This window comes from Sapajus apella, unplaced genomic scaffold, assembly GCF_009761245.1.
Source record: "Sapajus apella isolate SASKATOON/1434 unplaced genomic scaffold, GSC_monkey_1.0 scaffold1, whole genome shotgun sequence".
Classification (NCBI taxonomy): Eukaryota; Metazoa; Chordata; class Mammalia; order Primates; family Cebidae; genus Sapajus; species Sapajus apella.
The window spans coordinates 55,771,757-55,777,446 of NW_022436941.1; positions in this window are offsets into that span (position 1 = coordinate 55,771,757).

Below are 5,690 nucleotides of genomic sequence, written 5' to 3' on the forward strand. Positions count from 1 at the left end.
GGGAGTGGAAATGGTTAATGGGTACAATAAATAGTCAGAAAGAATAAATAAGACCTAGTATTTGATAGCACAATGGGAGGATTATAGTAAAAGTAGTTATTCATTTAAAAATAACTGAAAGAGTGTAATTGGATTGTTTTAAACACAGGGATAAATACTTGAGGTGATGGATACTCCATTTACCCTGATGTGATTGTGATGCATTGCATGCCTGTATCAAAACATTTCATGTCACCAATAAATATATACACATATCATGTACCAACAATTTTTTAAATCAGATATTGGAAAACTGGGCTAGTCCTTTCATTGTCTTGCTCTCTCTCCAAATTTTTTTTTATTTTTTTTGCCATTCAATTACTTCTTGTTCTTTATTTTACATAGCATCTTATTCTTCATTATGGCTAGAATAAGTTATTTCACCTTTTAAAATAATAATTATAGTTCTTTAAGAAGTTTTACTCTCTGCATATCTTTGTTTCTTTTTTTTTTTTTTTTTTTTTTTAGAATGAGAGAAAGAAAGAAAAAGAATAAAGGAAAGGAAGAAAGAGGAAGAGGAAGAGGGAGAGAGAACAGGAATGTTGCTTTATTGCCCGGGCTAAAATGCAGTCCAAAACTGGTTATGCCTGTAATTGTGTTTAATAATAGAGACATAAAAAAAAATGAGGGAAGAAAATAATTAACAAACAGCCAACCAATATTTCATTTAAACCTGTAAATACGTGTGATGTAGTACTGATAAGAGTGTATATTCTGTGTATTAAAGTGGAGAGTTCTATGAATGTTAATCAAGTCTACTTGTTCCAGATCTGAGTTCAAATCCTGGATATCGATGCTAACATTCTGTCTCATTGATCTATCTAATATTGATGTTGAAGTCTCCCACTATTATTGTGTGGGGGTCCAAGTCTCCTTGTAAGTCTTATATATCTGGGTATTTCTGTATTGGGTGCACACACGTTTAGGATCCTTAGCTCTTCTTGTTACATTGATCCTTTTATCTTTATGTAATATCCTTCTTTGCTTCTTTTGATCTTTGTTTCTTTGAAATCTATTTTATCAGCAAAAATTGCAACTCCTGCTTTCTATTTATTTATTTTAGCTCTCCATTTGGTTGGTAAATTTTTCACCATCCCTTTATTTTGAGTCTTTATGTATCCTTGCATGTGAGATGGATCTGGATGTAGCATACCAATGGGTCTTGGCTTTTTCTGCCTGTCTGTGTCTTTGGATTGGGGGATCCAGTCGATTTAAATTTAGAATTAATAACAATATATGTGTGTTTGATACTGTCATTTAATGTTAGCTGGCTGTTTTGCCCATTGGTTGATGCAATTTCTTAATTATGTTGATGTTCTTTATTTTTTGGTATTTTTTAGAAAGGCTGATACTGGTTGTTCCTTTCTATTTGTAGTGGTTCTTTCAGAAGCTCTTGTAAAGCAGGCCTGGTGGTGATGAAATCTCTGAGTGCTTGCTTGTTCACAAAAGATTTTATTTTTCCTTCGCTTATGAAGCTTAGTTTGGCTGGATGTAAAATTCTGGGTTGAAAGTTTTTTTCTTTAAGGATGTTGAATATTGGCCCCCACTCTCTTCTGGCTTGTAGGGTTTCTGCTGAGAGATCTGCTGTGAGTCTGATGGGCTTCCCTTTATGGGTAACCTGACCTTTCTCTCTGGCTGCCCTCAGTATTTTCTCCATCATTTCAACCCTGGTGAATCTGGCGATTATGTGCCTTGAGGTTGGTCTTCTTGAGGAATATCCTTGTGGTGTTCTCTGTATTTCCTGGAGTTGAATATTGTCCTGCCTTGCTAGGTTAGGAAAGTTTTCCTGAATAATATCCTGAAGGGTATTTTCCAGCTTGGATTGATTCTCTTCGTCACATTCAGGTACACCTATCAAACGTAGATTAGGTCTTTTCACATAGTCCCATATTTCTTGGAGACTTTGCTCGTTCTTTTTTATCCTTTTTTCTCTAATCTTGTCTTTTTGTTTTATTTCATGAAGTTGGTCTTCGACCTCTGATATCTTTTCTTCTGCTTGATCAATTCGGCTGTTAAAACCTGTGCATAGTTCACGAAGTTCTCGTGTTGTATTTTTCAGCTCCATTAATTCACTTATATTCCTCTCTAAATTGTGTGTTATTGTTAACATTTCTTCAAACCTTTTTTCAAAGTTCTTGGTTTCTTTGCATTGGGTTAGAACAAGTTCTTTTAATTCCCAGAAGTTTCTTATCATCCACTTTTTAAAGCCAGCTTCTGCTAATAGAACACAGTCTTTCTCCATCAGGCCTTGTTCTGTTTCTGATGAGGAACTGTGATCCCCTGTAGAGGGAGAAGCATTCTGATTTTTGGTATTCACAGCCTTTTTAGGCTGGTTTCTTCCCTTCATTATAAATTCATCCATCTGTGGTCTTTATAATTACCGTCTTTATAGTTGGGTTTCTGAATGGACGTCCAACTTGTTGATTCCCGGCGCTAGAATCTGAGCAACCCACTGCTCCGGCCAAAACAGCGGCTCTAAGATTGATGGTGCTTTTCTGACTCTGCACCAAGAACCGCCACACCAAGGCAGCGGCAAAACCACCTCACCGGCCTCAAGAGTCACGCTGGCGACACGTGGGGCTCCTCCGCTGGGAATCTCCTGATGTGTGAGCAACAAAAATTGATCTGAAAGTGTGGCGTCCTCTCGTTCTCTGCGCTTTCAGTGGGAGCTGCAATCCCGAGCTGCTAGTGATCAGCCATCTTGGATCTCTCTCCTATTCTTTGTTTCTTAAACTGTCTTTTCTCTGTTTGATATCTTGGTTTCTACCCCTCATGAGAGAAGCTTTTCTCTCAAATTCCAATCACTGGATGGATGGTCCTTATGAGATATTTAAGAGTATGCCAGTTTAAAATTGATTTAAAAATTTAGGGCCTTTGTGTGTGGTTTAGCACCATAAACTTCACTTCAGAATGACCTGGCTTCCATTTAATTTGGGGGATCCATATTTTGAACTTTAGATACTTTATTTTACTCTGATCAGATTCCCCCAAAAACACCTTTCCAATTTTGTTTTGAAAGTATATAATTCTAAATGCCAGTGTTTAAGAAGCTGATAGAATAAGACTAAGAGATCTCACCTAAACTTTCAACATATGAAAGTTAAACATATGAGCTTTCACCATGTTTTTGACATGGTATGTTTACTATTAACTATATGTGATGTCTTTCAAAACAAAATATTAATATCTTATTCTCTTCAAAGGAAAACTTTTTAACCTGTAAGTAAGTGGTTATAGTATAGATATCTGGAGTTCTCCCACAAGATTTATCATTTATTTATTTGATTTAGTCAAATCTACTTGCCAAAAGCCACATCAATAATTTTTGCTAGAAGTATTGTATTAGACTTTTCTAGAGAAACAGAACCCATGTGGTGGGGTGGGGGGAAAATTATTTTTAAAAACTGGTTCACATGATTGTGGAAGCTGGGCAAGCCCAAAATCTGCAGAGTGGGACAGCAAGGAAGAGACCCCAGAAAGAGTTGCAATTCAAGTCCACAGGCAGTAGGCCAGCAAAATTCTTTCTTGCTTAGAGGAGGTCAACTTTATTATAGGATGCCCTTTACTGATTTGATGAGACCCACCCATATTATGGAGTGTAATTTGTTTTACTCTAAGTTCACAGGTTTCAGTGTTACTCTCGTTTTTAAAAAAGCCTTCACAGAAACATTCAGAATAATATTTGATCAAATATTTTGATCCCATGGTTTAGCCAAGTTGACACATAAAAGTGATCTTTATAAATACCTATCTCTATTGACTTATTTACAGATACTTTGAATACATCAGCATTCTCAGTGGCCATAACATTATTCATTTTAGCCTTCTTGCCTAGCTTAAAAGATTAACTAGATATGATCTTAATGTTTTTACCAATTTTAGAAAGCTGCTACAATCACAGCCTTGATTTAGTATTTACCCTAAGGCCTTACTGGTAGCATCCTGGACTTGGGCTTTTTCTCTGAGATTCTGCTGTAATGGGTGAAGTGCATCCCTGATTTTGCAGGAAATAGCTCATATGTTCGAATCATGCAAGTTTGAAATTTGTGGTGTCTATATTCCTTCTTAATTCTATTTGCAAAGTGACCTTTCTTTTTCTGATTTTGTCTCTTTTTTGTAATCACGTAATTAACAATAACCAGCTCATACTTTCAACATTTTAACTTGAAATGTCTTCATATTGCCCTAAAATTCGTTAGGTATATTTCCTGTCTTTCTGTCACAAAGGCTACGGAATGTACACCATTGCATACAGTTTATCGTCTTTCCAGCACCTATAAAAGTTTCCTTAAAATTTTCCCAGCCTCCTGTAACTATTTTCTCACTGACCACCCATCCTCAAATACTTTTGTGGTATCACATCAGTGCTAATATTGTGGTACTAGCTGTTTCTGTGCATTTTATAATGTTTCATATTTTTGCTATAACAAATTACTGCTAACTTAATGGCTTAAAACAACAGAAATTTATTGTCTTGTAGTTCTAAAGGTCAGAAGTTTAAAATAGGTATCACTGGGCTAAAATCAAGGTGTTATTAGGGCTCAATTCCTTCTGGAAGCTCCTGAGGATAATCTGTTTCCTTCTCCCAGAGACTGCCCACCCTCCTTGGCTCATGACTGCCTCTCTACATATTAAAATCCAGCAACAGCAGGCTGAATCTTTCTCAAGCTGCCATCCCTCTGGTTCTCAATAATCAAATCTTTCTTTCTTTTTTTTTTTTTTTTTTTTTTCTTTAAGTGCCCTTGTGATTATATTGGGCTCAACTGGAAAATCCAGGTTAATCTCCCTATCTTAAGGTTAAATGATTAGTAATCTTAATTCCATCTACAAGTCTTAATGCCCATTTGCTATGAAATGTAACATTCACAGGTTCCAGGGATTTGGATATGAACCTCTTTGGTGGGCCATATGCTGCCTACCACAGTGTGTCATAAGAAATTGCAAAATCTCACTGGTTCAAAACAACACACATTTATTTCTAGCTCCCACATATGCTAACTGGCTGGGGTTCAGCTAATGTAGGCTGGGTTTGTTGGTCTTAGGTCTAAGCTTCAGGTCAGGTTGAGACATGCTTTACAAGCCTCTCATCTTCCTCAGGCTATAAGCTGTCTGAGGCATGTTCTTATGGCAAAGGTAGAATCACAAGAGAGCAAGCCCAATCCCACAAACATTTTTCAAACCTTTACTTGCATCACATCCACTAACATTCTACTAACAAAAGAAAGTTGTGGATGGGCACGGCAGCTCATGCCATAATCCCAAGTTTTACGAGGCCAATGTGAGAAAACTGCTTGAGTCCAGGAGTTCCAGGCAACATAGTGAGAGCTCGTCTCTACAAATACAAAAAAAATTAGCCAGGCATGGTGCTTCATGACTGTAGTCCTGGCTACTTGGGAGGCTGAGGTAGGAGGATCACTTGAGTGTGCAAGATCCAGGCTGCAGTGGGCTGTGATGGTGCCTCACAGCCTGGGTGACAGGGCAAGACCCCAGTTTCCTAACAGGAAAGAAGGAAGGAAAGGGAAGGGGAAGGGGAAGGGGATTGTATAGCCAAGCCCAGCATCTTTGGGATAGAAAAATGTACCCTCTTATGTAAATGTGGAGAACAGGCATTTAATATTTGCTAAAACAAACAAACAAAACACTAACATACC